Source organism: Ornithorhynchus anatinus, chromosome 3, assembly GCF_004115215.2.
Source record: "Ornithorhynchus anatinus isolate Pmale09 chromosome 3, mOrnAna1.pri.v4, whole genome shotgun sequence".
NCBI lineage: Eukaryota > Metazoa > Chordata > Mammalia > Monotremata > Ornithorhynchidae > Ornithorhynchus > Ornithorhynchus anatinus.
Genome location: NC_041730.1, coordinates 1,833,762 through 1,849,982, shown reverse-complemented (window position 1 = coordinate 1,849,982; position 16,221 = coordinate 1,833,762).

Here is a 16,221-nt window from a genome sequence, read left to right as displayed (position 1 = left end):
CAAGGGAGCAGATCCAAGTGGGAAGCAGCGTGGCTTAGTGGCAAGAGCTCGGGCATGGAAGTCAGAGGTTGTGGGTTCTAATCCCAGCTCCACCACTTGTCAGCTATCTGTTCTTGGGCAAGTCACATAACTTCTCTGTGCCTCAGTTACCTCATCTGTAAAATGGGGAGTAAGAATATGAGCCCCACTTGGAACAACATGATTACCTTGTATCTACCTCAGTGCTTAGAACAGTGCTTGGAACAGAGTAAGCACTTAACAAATACCATAATTATTATTATTACTATTATCCAAGTGCAAGGGCGATGCAGAAGGGAGAAGGGTAAATGAGGACTTATTCAATGCATCTAATTGTACTTATTGAGTGCTACCTGTGTGTAGAGCACTGTACTAAGCGCTTGGGAGGGGACAACATAGACACATTCCCTGCCCACAATGAGCTTACGTGTAGAGGAGGAGACAGACATTGGTATCCATAAATAAATGACAGATGTCTACAAAAGTGCTTTGGGGCTGCAGTGGGGGATGAATAAAGGGAGCAAGTCAAGGAGACTCAGAGGGGAGTGGAAAAGAGGGGCTTACTCAGGGAAGGCCTGGAAGGCCTCTTGGAAGAGGTGTGAGATTCTGGAATAGCCATGGGCCTGTGGGCCTAGGTTTGAGGCTATTTATTTTGTTAATGAGGTGTCCATCCCCTTGATTCTATTTATCGTGATTATTTTGTCTTGTTTTTGTCTGTCTGTTTCCCCCAGTTAGACTATAAACCCATCACTGGGCAGGAATTATCTCCATCTTTTACCAAATTGTCCATTCCAAGTGCTTAGTACAGTGTTCTGCACATAGAAAGCGCTCAGTAAATACTACTGACTGACTGACTCTCTGACTGACTGACTGACTGACTGAATGAATGAATGAATGAATGACCCTGGGGGCTGGGAATTCAGCGACCAGAGCTCCAGGCTTGGCTCCACCCTTGTTCCAGCTCTGTCACCTCAGGTAAGCGCTTCCTACGTGCCAAGCACTGTTCTAAGCACTGGGGTAGATATAGGGTAATCAGTTTGAACACAGTCCCTGACCCACACGGGGCTCACAGGCTTAATCCCCATTTTACAGATGAGGTAGCTGAGGCACAGAGAAGTGAAGTGACTTGCCCAAGCTCGCACAGCAGACAAGTGGCAGGGCCATGACTAGAAGCCATGACCTCTGACTCCCGAGCCTGACACACAGCAGACAAGTGGCAGACAAGTAAACCACCCAACCTCTGTGCCTCAGTGTCCCCATCTGTACAGTAAGGATAATAATAATAATGTTGGTATTTGTTAAGCGCTTACTATGTGCAGAGCACTGTTCTAAGTGCTGGGGTAGATACAAGGTAATCAGGTTGTCCCATGCGAGGCTCACAGTTAATCCCCATTTTACAGATGAGGTAACTGGGGCACAGAGAAGTGAAGTGACTTGCCCACAGTCACACAGCTGACAAGTGGCAGAGCTGGGATTCGCACCCATGATCTCTGACTCCCAAGCCCGGACTCTTTCCACTGAGCCACGCTGTGAGGGCCCTGTTCTCCCACCCTCTCAGCCTGGGACCTTCACTGGGGACATCAATGGTATTGATTTATTGCTATTGTTCTTGTCTGTCTGTCTCCCCCGATTAGACTGTAAGCCCCTCATAGGGCAGGGACTGTCTCTATCTGTTACCGATTTGTTCATTACAAGCGCTTAGTACAGTGCTCTGCACATAGTAAGCGCTCAATAAATACTATTGAATGAATGAACAACACTGTACTAAGCATTTCATTCATTCATTCAATTGTATTTATAATAATGACTATATTGGCATTTGTTAAGCATTTACTATGTGCCAAGCACTGTTCTAAGCACTGGGCAGGATACAAGGAGATCAGGTTGCCCCATGTGGGGGCTCACGGCCTTAATCCCTATTTTTCATCTGAGGTAACTGGGGCCCAGAGAAGTGAAGTGACTTGCCCAAAGTCACACAGCTGACAAGTGGCAGGGCCGGGATTAGAACTCACGACCTCTGACTCCCGAGCCCAGGCTCTTTCCACTAAACCACGGTGTTTCCCATGACCTCTGACTCCCCAGCCCGGGCTCTTTCCACTGAGCCACGCTGCTTCTCTATTTATTGAGCTTTTACTGTGTGCAAAGCACTGTTTGGTGTCTGACCTGATTCTCCTGTGCCTGCCCAGCACTGAGCACGGTGTTTGGCTCGGAGTAAGTGCAGAATTATGAGAAAAGTATGTGGGCTGGGTTGTAGTAGAAGCAGCACAGCTCAGTGGAAAGAGCCCGGGCTTGGGAGCCAGAGGTCATGGGTTCGAATTCCGGCTCTGCCACTTGTCAGCTGGGTGACTATGGGCAAGTCACTTCACTTCTCTGGGCCTCAGTTCCCTCATCTGTCAAATGGGGATTAAGACTGTGAGCCTCATGCGGGTCCACCTGATGACCCTGTATCTACCTCAGAGTTTAGAACAGTGCTCTGCACATAGTAAGTGCTTAACAAATACCAACATTATTATTAGTAGTAGGAAATCAGGGAGGTAAGGTAGGAGGGGGTGAGGTGATTGATTGCCTTAAAGCTGATGGTGAGGAGTTTCTGTTGGATGTGGAGGTGAATGGGCAACGATTGAAGGTTTTTGAGGAGTGGGGAGACGTGGCCTGAACGTTTTTGTAGAAAAATGATCCAGGCAGCAGAAGGAAGTAAGACCTGGAGTGGGAGAGAGAGGAGGCGAGAGGTCAGTGATGTATTAATTAAGGAGGGACAGGATAAGTACTTGTATCAGCCTAAGGACAGTCCAGATGGAGAGGAAAGGGCAGATTTTAGTGGCAGTGTGAAGGCTGAATCGACAGGATTTAGTGACAGATCGAATAAGTGGGATGGATGGGAGAGATGAGAAGCAGTGTTGGATAGAGCAAGGGCCTGGGGGTCAGAAGGACCTGGGTTCTAATTCTGTCTCCGCCACTCATCTGCTGTGTGGCCTTGGCAAAGTCACTTCACTTCTCTGTACCTCAGTTACCTCATCTGTAAAATGGGATTAATAATAATAATAATAATTATGGTATTTGTAAAGCACTTACTATGTGCAGAGCACTGTTCTAAGCTCTGGGGTAGATACAGGATAATCAGATTGTCCCTCATGGGGCTCACATTTTTTAATCCCCATTTTTACAGATGAGGTAACTGAGGCACAGAGAAGTTAAGTGACTTGCCCAAGGTCACCCAGCAGACAAGTGGATTAAGACTGTGAGCCCCATGTGGGATAAGAACTGTGTACACCCTCATTAGCTTGTATCTTTTTCGGGGTTTAGGACAGTGCCAGGCACATAGTAAGAGTTTACAAATAAATAAATAAAATAATAATAATGTTGGTATTTGTTAAGCGCTTACTATGTGCAGAGCACTGTTCTAAGCGCTGGGTTAGATACAGGGTCATCAGGTTGTCCCACGTGAGGCTCACAGTCTTAATCCCCATTTTACAGATGAGGTAACTGAGGCACCGAGAAGTGAAGTGACTTGCCCAACAACTTCAGACACAGACCTTGTGCCACAGGGGCTCACCGTGTAAGCGGGAGGGAGAACAGGTTTCGATGTATCCGTTGCTGAATTGTACTTCCCAAGTGCTTTGTACAGCGCTTAGCACACAGTAAGCGCTCAATAAATACAATTGAATGAATGAATGTTCATTTTCCGGGGGGCGGTGCTCAGTGAATTTCCTCAAGATCACACAGCAGACCAGGGGTCAGAGGCGGGACTAGAACTTGTTTACCAACTCTATTGTACTGTACTCTCCCAAGCACTTAGTACAGTGCTCAGCACATAATATGCGCTTAACAAATGCTGCAATTGTTCTTCTAATACCAACATTATTATTATTATTATTATTATTATTATCTCCCCTTTTTGGCCATGTAAGCTCATTGTGGGCAGAGAATGTTTCTGTCAGCTTTGTTTTATTGTACTTTCCCAAGTGCTTAATATAGTGCTTAGCATATAGTAAGTGCTTGACAAATACCACAGTCATTCTTATCATTATAATCTTCCCTTTTAGACTCTAAGCTCCTTGTGGGCAGGGAATGTGTTTGCCAATTTTGTTGTTTCGTAGTCTCCCAAGCAGGTTGGACAACCCGATTATCTTGTATCTATCCCAGCGCTTAGAACGGTGCCTGACACAAATACCACAATTATTATTATCATTGTTATTAACAAATACTATTATCATTATTATCCTTATTACCTCCTCTTTTAGACTTTGAGCTCAGTGTGCGCAGTGAATGTGTCTGACAACTCTGCCATATTGTACCCTCCTAAGCGCTCAGTACAGTGCTCAGCACATAGTCAGTGCTCCACAAATACTGTCGATGGAGAAGCAACGCGGCGCAGTGGATAGAGCCCGGGCCGGGGTTCCCAGCTCTGCCACTTGTCTGCTGTGTGACCTGGGGCAAGTCACTTCACTTCTCTGCATCTCAGTTCCCTCATCTGTAAAATGGGGATTGAGATTGTGAGCCCCATATGGGACACGGGACTGGTTCCAACCTGATTTGCTTGTATCCATCCCAGTGCTTAGTACAGTGCCTGGCACGTAGTAAGTGCTGAACACCACGATTATTATTAACATAATGATGACGATGAGGATGGTCTGGCGGCTCCCAGCCTGCCCAAGGAGCTGTAGCAGAGCTGATTTAGGAGGCCCAGGTTTGTGGCTACGATTAGGCCCGCACCCAAGTTTCTGGACTTCTTAGAATTTCTCTGGGAATTAAGTCGCAAATCTCAGAGCGGGTTTATAGCGGTTTCCATGGAACTCCCCCCGCCACTTCTGCCCTCCCTCAGTGAGCCCCATTTTGGGCTGTGGTGACCCGGTGGGCAGGGAGGAAGTGAGGGGGGTCGGGCAGAGTTCAGGGCAGGACAGGGGCTAGGGGAGAGGCCGAGGAAACGAGGAGGTGGGCTGCTGGGAGAAGGGAGAAGGATACACCAGTCCCAGGACTCATTTGATCTTCCCTGTCCTGACAGGGAGGAAAGTCCACCGTGAAGGACAGGAGAAGGTTGTTCAGAGCCTTACTCCCCTTCCTCACATGCTCCTTCCCACCCATTTCACCCCTCCTCACCCTCCACCTCCCTCCCTCTCCTTTCTCCTCATTCATTCATTCATTCAATAGTATTTATTGAGCGCTTACTATGTGCAGAGCACTGTACTAAGTGCTTGGAATGTACAATTTGGCAACAGATAGAGACAATCCCTGTCCATTGATCCCCGCCTACCCTCCATCCTTCTCACCTTCCCACCCCCCTTTTCTCCCCATTTCCCCCCTTCCTGCCCGTCTCCCCCACTCCCCCCCGAACTCCCCATCCTTCTGTCCATGGCCTAGTGGCTAGAGCCCGGGCCTGGGAGTCAGAAGGACATGGATTCTAATCCTGCCTCCGCTACTTGTCTGCTGAGTGATCTTGGGCAAGTCACTTCACTTCTCTGGGCCTCAGTTGCCTCCTCTGTAAAACGGAGATTGAGGCTGGGATCCCCCTCATGGGATAGGGACTGCATCCAACCCGATTTGCTTGTATCCACCCCAGCGCTTAGTACAGTGCCTGGCACATAGTAGGGCTTAACAAATACCATTATAATAATTATTATTCCTTCCCTCCCACCCCCCTTTTCCTCCCCATTTCCCCTCTCCCTGTCCCCCTCTCTACCCTCCACCTCCCTTTCTCATCCTGTCTCCCCCTCTCCCCATCCTGTCCTCCTCCCCCCTCCCCCCGCATCCTCTGGCCCCCCGCCCCCGCCCTCGGCAGGCCACCGCTCCAGCTGCGGGGAAGCCGAGATTAGTTTATCAGCAAGCCCCTGGCTTCGGCCGGTGAGCCGCATAGCTGAGATTCCTGCCCTGCAGAGAGAGAGAGGGAGAGAGAAAAAAAGAGAAAGACAGAGACAGAGAGGCAGAGACAGAGAGATAGAGACAGAGACAGGCCAGGGGGAGACCCTCGAAGGGGCCAGGGGATGGTGGGCCAAGGGGCTAGCCAGGAATGGGCCCTGACTGAGGCTTCTGAGCCCCCCCACCACCTCTTCTCCGCATCCAGCAGGAAGTCCTATCATCCGCCAACAATAATAATAATCATTGTGGTATTTGTTAAGCGCTTACTATGTGCCAAGCACTATTCTAAGATTGGGGTAGAGCCAAAGTAATCCGGTTGGACACAATCCCTGTCTCACAGGGGGCTCACGGTCTTCATCCCCGTTTGCCAGATGAGGGAACCGAGGCACAGAGAAGTGAAGCGGCTTGCCCCAGGTCACACAGCAGACGCAGAACAGAGCTGGGATTAGAACCCACGTTCTCTACTGCCAGGCCCCTGTTCTTGCCACTAGGCCATCCTGTTTCGAGGCCTCCTCCAAGCTCAGATCTTCCCAAACCAGCACAGTGTGGCTCAGTGGAAAGAGCACGGGCTCTGGAGTCAGAGGTCATGGGTTTGAATCCCGGCTCTGCCACTTGTCAGCTGTGTCACTGTGGGCAAGTCACTTCACTTCTCTGGACCTCAGTTACCTCATTTGTAAAATGGGGATTAAGACTGTGAGCCGCACGTGGGACAACCTGATTCCCCCCTGTGTCTACCCCAGCGCTTAAAACAGTGCTCTGCACATAGTAAGCGCTTAACAAATACCAACATTATTGAGAAACCTGCTCTCCCCCTTTCTTCTATTTCCATTCTGACCTGGAATGCCCTCCCTCTTCACATGCACCAAACTAGCACACTTCCCCCCTTCAAACCCTCCTGAACACTCACCTCCTCCAGGAGGCCTTCCCAGACTGAGCCCCCCCTTCCTCGGCTCCTCCTCTCCTCCCCATCGCCCCGACTCCCTCCCTCTGCTCTATCCCCTTCCTGCCCCTCAGCATTAGTGTATATATGTACATATTGATTATTCTATTCATTTTATTAATGATGCGTATCTATCTCTAATTCTATTTAATTATATTGATGCTATTGATGCCTGTCTCCTTGTTTTGTTTTGTTGTCTGTCTCTCCCCTCTTCTAGACTGTGAGCTCGTTGTTGGGTAGGGATTGTCTTTATTTGTTGCTGAATTGTACTTTCCAAGCTCTTAGTACAGTGCTCTGCACACCGGAAGCGCTCAATAAATACGATTGAATGGATGAATGATTGAATGAATGGTCCTCTCTCCCCAGTTTAAGGCATTGAAATCCACACCTTTCCTGAGAGCAGAGAGGGGTTTTATTAACACTACTGTCCTCTCAGAAGCGTTCAGTACAGTGACCTGCACACAGTAGACTGGAAGCTCCTTGATTGCATGCAGTAACTCTATTGTCCACATCCAAGTGCTCAGCACAGTGCTCTCCACATAGTGGATAGAGCAAGGGCCTGAGAGTCCGAAGGTCATGGGTTCTAATCCGACCTCTGCCACTTGTCTGCTGTGTGACCTTGGGCAAGTCACTTCCCCGTGCCTCGGTTACCACATCAATGAAATGGGGATTGAGACTGTGAGCCCCACAGGGGACAGGGACTGTGTCCAACTCGATTTGCTTGTATCTACCCCAGTGTTTAGTACAGAGCCTGGCATGTAGTAAGCATTTAGCAAATACCATCATCATTATTACACTATTATTATTATTAAAACAGACCATAGCTCCTTGAGGGTGGGCTTCTTATGTACTGTCGGTCATTATTTTGTTAATGAGATGTACATCCCCTTGATTCTATTTATTGCTATTGTTTTAATGAGATGTCCATCCCCTTGATTCTATTTATTGCTATTGTTTTTGTCTGTCTGTCCTCCCCGATTAGACTGTGATCCCGTCAATGGGCAGGGACTGTCTCTGTTGCCGATTTGCACATTCCAAGCGCTTAGTACAGTGCTCTGCACATAGTAAGCTCTCAATAACTATTATTGAATGAATGAATTCAGTCCATCATATTTATTGAGTGCTTACTGTGCGCAGAGAACCGTACTAAGCACTTGGAAGAGGACAATACGATAATAAATAGACCCATTTCCTGCCCACAACGAGCTTATAGTCTGAGACATCCTGGCCAGAGAGGAGGGGGCAGCTCAAACCTCTTGCCGGGATTATTTGGCAGAAGGAAAAGAAACAAGGTCGAAGATGCGTGTTAAACCCCAGGCTTCCTGCTCCTTGCATGAACATAAGCATAAACAGTCAGGTGGTTGTATTTATTGAGCACTTACTGTGTGCAGAGCACTGAGATAAGCACTTGGGAGAGTACAACATAAGAATATAACAGACCCCTTCAACCTTGCCCTTTTTCGTGGCTGGCTGGAGCCTCGGGCTGGCAGCCACCATCTGAACCATGGTGGGGCTGGAGGCTGGAGTCCTGGGATCGAATCCCCGCTCCATTGCTTATCTGCTGTGTGACCTTGGGCAAGTCACTTCACTTCTCTGGACCTCAGTGACCTCATCTGTCAAAAGGGGATTAAGACTGTGAGCCCCATGTGGAACAAGATCTGTGTCCAACCTGATTTGCTTGTATCCATCCCAGTACTAAGGTACAGTGCCTGGTACATAGTAAGCACTTAACAAATGCCACAGTTATCACTATTATTAGTATTATTATTATTATTATGGAATGACCCCAAGGCTCCCGGGCTTGGCTTATGGGGACACTCTGGGGTGGATAGCTCTATCCTCCCCAAAGAGAAGCAGTGTGGTCTGATGGATAGAGCACAGACTTGGGGGTCCGAAAGTCATGGGTTCTATCCCGGGCTCCACGATTTGTCTGCTGGGTGACCTTGAACAAGTCACTTCACTTCACTGGGCCTCAGTTCCCTCATTTGTAAATTGGGAATTAAGAATGGAATTAAGACGGTGAGCCCATGCGGGACAGGGACCATGTCGAACCCGATTTACTTGTAATCCCCCCAGCGCTTAGTACGGTGCCTGGTACATAGTAAGCACTTAACAAATACCACAATTATCATTATCAATATTATTATTGAACCCATCAACATCAACACCAATCTCACCATCTATGTATATATGTATGAGTATAAATCTATGATTCTGTTTATCTTAATGGTATTGATGCCAGATTACTTGTTTTCTTTTGTTGTCTGTCTCCCCCTTATAGACAGTGAGTCCCTTGTTGGGCAGGGATTGTCTCTATCAGTTTACTGAATTGTACATTCCAAGTGCTTAGTACAGTGCTCTGCACACAGTCAGCACTCGGTAAATATGAATGAATGAATGAATGAATGAATGAATAAATGAACCATCACCACCAACACCATCAAATCATCACCATCAACACCATCAACAAGCAGTCAGCCATCAACCTCTCCCCCAACCCAGCCATCTTCATCACCACCAACGCCATCTTTATCATCAATACGAACCTCACCATCAACACTACACTGAAGAAGCGGCGTGGCTTAGTGTCAAGAGCCTGGATTTGGGACTCCAAGGTCGTGGGTTCTAATCCCGGCTCCGCCACTTATCAGCCGTGTGACTTTGAGTGGGTCACTTTACTTCTCTGGGCCTCACTGACCTCCTCTGTAAAATGGGGATGAAGACTGTGAGCCCCACACGGGACAAGCTGATGGCCTTGTATCTACCCCAGCGCTTAGAGCAGTGCTTGGCTCAGAGTAAGTGCTTAACAAATACCATCATCATCAAATTCCGACATCGTTGTCACTGCCGCCATCAGTATAGCTATCGACACCTCCCTCCTAACACCGATATCGACATCATCAATATCACCGCTGACATATCGTGACCTTCACCCTCAACAACACCATCTTCATCACCATCTACGTCGATATCATCAAAGCCTTTATCGGTACCAACATCAATGCTTCCATCCATCAACACTGGCATCAAAGCTGGCATCATCATCATCACCATCATTGTCAGCATCCATCTAAGTAAGGTCACCATCATCAACATTAATACCACCATTATCACCACCATCATCATCAGTCAATTAATCGACCATATTTACTGAGTGCTTACTGTGTGCAGGGCATTGGACTAAGCCCTACACAACACTAAAAAGGACACATTCCCCGCCCACAGTGAGCTGATAGTCCAGAGGGGGAGACGAATGTTAATAGAAATAAATTATGGATATGAACATTGAGTGCTGCCTGGCTAAGAGCAGGGGTGTGAATAAAGGGAGCAAGTCGGGGCGCAGCAGGAGGGAGTGGGAAGAGAAGAAACCAGGCTGAATCAGGGAAGTCCTCTTGGAGGAGATGGGTCTTCAGTGACTCTTTGAAAGTGGAGAGAGTCACTGTCTGTCAGATATGAAGAAGGAGGGCTTATCAGGCCGGAGGTAAGACGTCGGTGAGTGGCCGGAGGCAAGGTAGATGAGATCGAGGTAAAATGAGTAGGTTGGCATTAGAGGAGCGAAGTGTGTAGGTTAGGTTGTAGTTGAGGAGAGTAGCAAGGTGAGGCAGGAAAGGGCAAGGTGTTTCAGTGCTTTAAAATTGATGATGAGGAGTTTCTGTCTGAGGCAGAGGTGGGTGGTCAACCAACCTGAGGAGCGGGGAAACATGGACTGAATGCTTTTATAGGAAAAGGATTCATTCATTCATTCATTCATTCATTCAATAGTATTTATTGAGCGCTTACTATGTGCAGAGCACTGTACTAAGCGCTTGGAATATACAAATCGGTAACAGATAAAGACAGTCCCTGCCCTTTGACGGGCTCACGGTCTAATCGGGGCAGAGAGGCAGACAAGAACAATGGCAATAAATAGAGTCAAGGGGAAGAACATCTCATAAAAACAGTGGCATATAAATAGTAAAAGGATCTGGGCAGCAGAGTGAAGTATGGCCTGGAGTGGGGAGAGACGGGAGGCAGGGAGGTCAGCGAGGAGGCTGATCAAGGTGGGGTAGGATAAGAGGTTGGGCCAGCAGGATGGCAGTGTGGATGTAGAGATAGAAGAGGATTTTGAAGATGCTGTGAAGGCAAGTAGGATTTGATGACTGACTGAAAAATAAGAATGTTGGTATTTGTTCAGCGCTTACTATGCAGCGTGGCGCAGTGGAAAGAGCACGGGCTTTGGAGTCAGGGCTCATGAGTTCGAATCCCAGCTCTGCCACTTGTCGGCTGTGTGACTGTGGGCAAGTCACTTAACTTCTCTGTGCCTCAGTTCCCTCATCTGTAAAATGGGGATTAAGACTGTGAGCCCCACGTGGGACAACCTGATTCCCCTGTGTTTACCCCAGCGCTTAGAACAGTGCTCTGTACATAGTAAGCGCTTAACAAATACCAACATTATTATTATGTGCAGAGCACTGTTCTAAACGCTGGGATAGATACAGGGTAATCAGGTTGTCCCACATGAGGCTCACAGTTAATCCCCATTTTACAGATGAGGTAACTGAGGCTCAGAGAAGTTAAGTGACTTACCCACAGTCACACAGCTGACGAGTGGCAGAGCCAGGATTCGAACCCATGAACTCTGACTCCCAAGCCCGGGCTCTTTCCACTGAGCCACGCTGCTTCTCTGAAGAAATACCATCACCCCCACTACCACTGACGTCATCGCCACCATCGTCAACCACCATTTATTCAATGGTATTTATTGAGCGCTTACTGCGTACAGAGCACCGTACTGAGCACTTGGGAGAGTATGATACAATAAACAGACACATTCCCTGCCCACAACAAGCTTACAGTCTAAAGGGGGGTAGAGATAGCAATACAAATAAATAAATTACGGCTATGTACATAAGTCCTGGGGGGCTGGGAGGAAGAGAGAACAGAGGGAGGAAGTCGGGGTGACAAAGAAGGGAGGGGGAGGAGAGGAAAGGAGGGGCTTAGTCTGGGAAGGCCTCTTGGAGGAAATGCGCCCTCAATAAGGCTCGAAGGGAGACTGATTGTCAAATTTGACCATCATCCACATCAACACCACCATCACTATTCCCACCATAATAATGATATTATTTGTGAAGCGCTTACTATGTGCCAAGCACTGTTCTAATCGCTGGGGGTAGATACAAGGTAATCAAGTTGTCCCACTCGGGACTCACAGTCTCAATCCCCATTTTGCAGATGAGGGAACTGAGGCACAGAGAAGTGACTTACCCAAAGTCACACGGCTGACAAGTGGCGGAGCCGGGATTAGAACGCACGACCTCTGATTCCCAAACCCGGGCTCTTGCCACTAAGCCACGCTGCTTCATCATCATCGACCACCTCCACCATTGCGATCTTCACCCCATCACCCTATCGCCACCACCACAATGAACGTGAGCGACTGGTCCTTCAACTGGCCGTTTGGAGATCATGGAGAGTCAGCTGCGTCCCCAGTTTCAGGCAGGGCACCCATTACTCCGGCGAAAAGGCCCCACTGAAGGGAATTCATTCATCCCTTCATTCAGTCGTACTTATAGAGGAGCGCTTACTGAGTACAAAACTCTACTAAGCGAATCCCAGGGCTCGGCAGAAAACTTCACGAGTTCTGATTCCACTTTCAGAGTCACTTTGAGCTTGCGGTCACCCGAGCCGTGGTTCATTAAAGGACCTTCTTCTGTGGTGTCGGACACCTGTCCAGAGGCCATCCTGGCCACCAAGACAATGACTCTAACCCCAAACACCGTAGACTGTAAGCTCACTCTGTGTAAGGAATATGTCTGTTTATTGTTGTATTTTACTCTCCCCAGGGCTTGGCACAGTGCTCTGCACATGACAAGTGCTCAAAAACTATGATTGATTGACATTTTGAAGGCAGGAATCAAGTCTACTAACTCAGCTAGCCTCTCCCAAACACTACAGCTCTCTATATACAATAGGCTGTCAGGCCTTTGAGGGCAGGAATTATATCTTCTAATTCTATCATCGTCTCCCAAGCGCTCAGTATAGTGCTCTGCACACAGTAAGACTGGAAGCTCCTTTAGGGTAGGAATTGTGTCTTCTAATTATTCATTCATTCATTCAAAAGTATTTATTGAGTGCTTACTATGTGCAGAGCACTGTACTAAGAGCTTGGAATGTACAACTCGGTAACAGATAGAGACAGTCCCTGCCCTTTGACGGGTTTACAGTCTAATCTGGGGAGATTTACAGACAAGAACAATGGCAATAAATTAATAATAATAATAATAATGTTGGTATTTGTTAAGCGCTTACTATGTGCCGAGCACTGGTCTAAGCGCTGGGGTAGACACAGGGGAATCAGGTTGTCCCACATAGGGCTCATAATCTTAATCCTCATTTTACAGATGAGGTCACTGAGGCACCGAGAAGTTAAGTGACTTGCCCAAAGTCACACAGCTGACAAGTGGCCGGGATTCAAACCCACGACCTCTGACTCCAAAGCCTGTGCTCTTTCCACTGAGCCATGCTGCTGTTAAGGGCTTTCTATGTGCCGAGCACTGTTCTAAGAGCTATTGTCCTCTCCCAAGCGCTCAGTATAGTGCTCTGCACAAAGACTGCAAGCTCCTTGAGGGCAGCGATCAGATCTTCTAACTCTATTGCCCTCTCCCAAGAGCTCAGCACAGTGCTCTGCTCGTAGAAGAATGTAAGCCCCTTGAAGGCAGGGATCATGCCTACCAGCTCCATTTTGCTCTTCCAAGTGATCTTCCACCCAACGGCTAGTGGTTTCTTAACAAATGTCATTTGTTAAGAACTGAACTGCATACGTCTACACCTGGGGAATCTAGAGAAGCAGCGTGACGGAGTGGATAGAGCCCAGGCCTGGGAGTCAGAAGGTCATGGGTTCTAATCCCAGCTCTGCCACTTGTCTGCTGTGTGAGCTTGGGCAAGTCACTCCACTTCTCTGGGCCTCACTTGTCTGTACAACAGGAATTGAGACTGCGAGCCCCATGCGGGCTTGTACATTATAAGCGCTTAGTACAGTGCTCTGCACATAGTAAGTGCTCAATAAATACTATTGAATGAATGTAGGACAAGGGACCTTGTCCAACCTGATTTGCTTGTATCCTCCCCGGCGTTTGGTACAGTGCCCGGCACATAGTAAGTGCTTAACAAATACCATAATTATTATTATCTTACTATTATTAGGCCAGTGCCATGCTCCCCAGAGGGCTGGACAGTGAGGGAACCGGAGAACAAGAAGTGACCAGGAAGAGAGTCAGGACGATGAGACAGAATAACTGATTGCTTTATTGATACAGCATTACAAATGAAAGGTAACATAGGTGTAAGAATTGGCCAGTTGAGACCCGGCTCAGAAGATTGAGGGAGGGTCTGCGGGGGACCCTGGTTGGGAAGCGGTAGCCCCCTCCTCACCCTCCCTGCTGTACAGGGCAGGACTGGGTGCCCAGAGGTGTCTATAAAAGAGAACAGGACACCTCCCTTTATTAGTGCAGATAGAGATGGCTCGTGCTGACCTTGGACATCTCAGGTAGGGGCTGGGGGATATGGTGCACCCCCCACCCAATTCTGGACAGCCTTCCCTCCAGGACTGAGCCCCCAGCTGGGAAGAGTGAAGGGGACGCTGTTATTTGGACCGTGCCGGACCGCACGTGGCATGACCGGTCAGAACTGCATGGCTCCGCTCCCGGCCTTGGGTGAGACCAGGGGCCAGTGGTCGAACCCCGGGAACAGCCATGGTCCGGGGCTCTCCGGACACCCCGTGACCCCATCCTGACCTCTCCTGGGGCCTGGTGGTCGTCCCGCTTGGTTGGAAGCTGGGGGCAACCCATTCCGCCCCCCCGTCCAGCCCGCCAAGAGTCGGAATCCACATCCGTCCCCATGTAGGGAGTCCCGGAATGGTGGGAGAGACCCCTATTGCAGGCCCCGGGGGTCTGCCCCAGCCCCCAACCTATCTTCCTCCCTTCGACACGACCCCTAACTCTCAACGTGTGGGAGGCCGGGGGCAGGGAGATGCCCATGATGACCCTTCCATGGGGGCGAGAAGTTGAGTAGCAGCTGAACAGCCTCCCCTACCCCACGGGGCTGTCCTCTCTGACATCCAGGTTTCCTGAGAGAGGATCTAGGAGGCTGCCGAGACTCCCAGGCCCCCTTCCTCCCGCTGGGTCCAGCAGTGACTCCTCTGCCCCATTAAGGGCAGGGGGCCTGGGGAGTGGGCCTGCGAGCCAAGTCCAAGAATGGCTAGCCCAGCTGTCAGCTCACGGCTGACTGGGGGTGCCAGGGCAGGGGCCGAGGTGACCCTCCGGACTGTGAGTCTCTGACGGGACCAGCCCTGGCCAAAGACGCAGAATCCGACAAAGCCCCAGCTCCCACCCCACTCCCCGGAGCCAAGGAAACCCCAAACTAGACACCCCCACAATCCCAACTTCAGACCAGTTGGACTGCTGGGTAATAGAAAAAAGAAAGGATCAGTGAAATAAATAAAAAGAGTAGGGGGGAAGGGGGCAGAGTGAGAATGTTGGAATGTTGGTCCCTATAGCCAGATCACATCATGCCCCTCTAAACCCCCTCCCCACCACCAACACTTTTCTTTTTTGTAAGTTTTCATTTTAATCTTTTTTTTTTCCTTTTTGGTACAAAGCACCTACGAAAGCTTTTTTTGTTTGTTTTGAAAAATAAAAACTAAGTTTAAAAAAGACATATTCCCCCCCACCTCCACCCCTAAAAAGAAGAAAAGTCAAAATCTACAACAGGAGGCCCTGCTTCCCCCCCACCCCCCACCAGACCCCCGTGGGGTCCTCTGATCACCACCAGAACTGCCCCCTCCCCAAATACCCCACCCTCACCCAAGGTCAGACTCCCACCACCACCACCCTGGCAACCGCCCCCACCTACCCCCGTGCGCCCACCATTAGCTGGGGACATCTCACCTCTCCTTCTAAAGAGCTCTGTAACAAAATAAATAAAGGACTTTTTTTGTTGTAGTTGTGGTTTTTTTTGTTCGTTTTTTGTTTTTTCTTCCTTTTCTGCAGTGTCATTAAGTAGAAGGCTTCATGGCTCAACAATGCAAGATAATAACATTAATAAACAAATAAATTGGGCATGAAATACCCCCCCCCCCCAACACCCCCACCCTTCTCCCGAGATAGAAGATGCTTCAAGTAGCCTCTTGGGTTTTCGATTTGAAATAGCGGAGCTGGAGAAAACGAATGGGGCACACGACCGACTGCTCAGCGGCGTTCCCGGGTTCGGGAAACTAAAGGTTGGGGTGTGTGGGGGGCGGTTCTTAGAACCTATGGACCCCCCTCTCCCCCACAAACACCCCGTTCCCCACATCTCCACGCCCCAACACCTCCAGGCTTTCAACCCCAGGTCCATTCTCCAAGCTGGGGTCTCCATCTCTCCGTCGGAGTCGG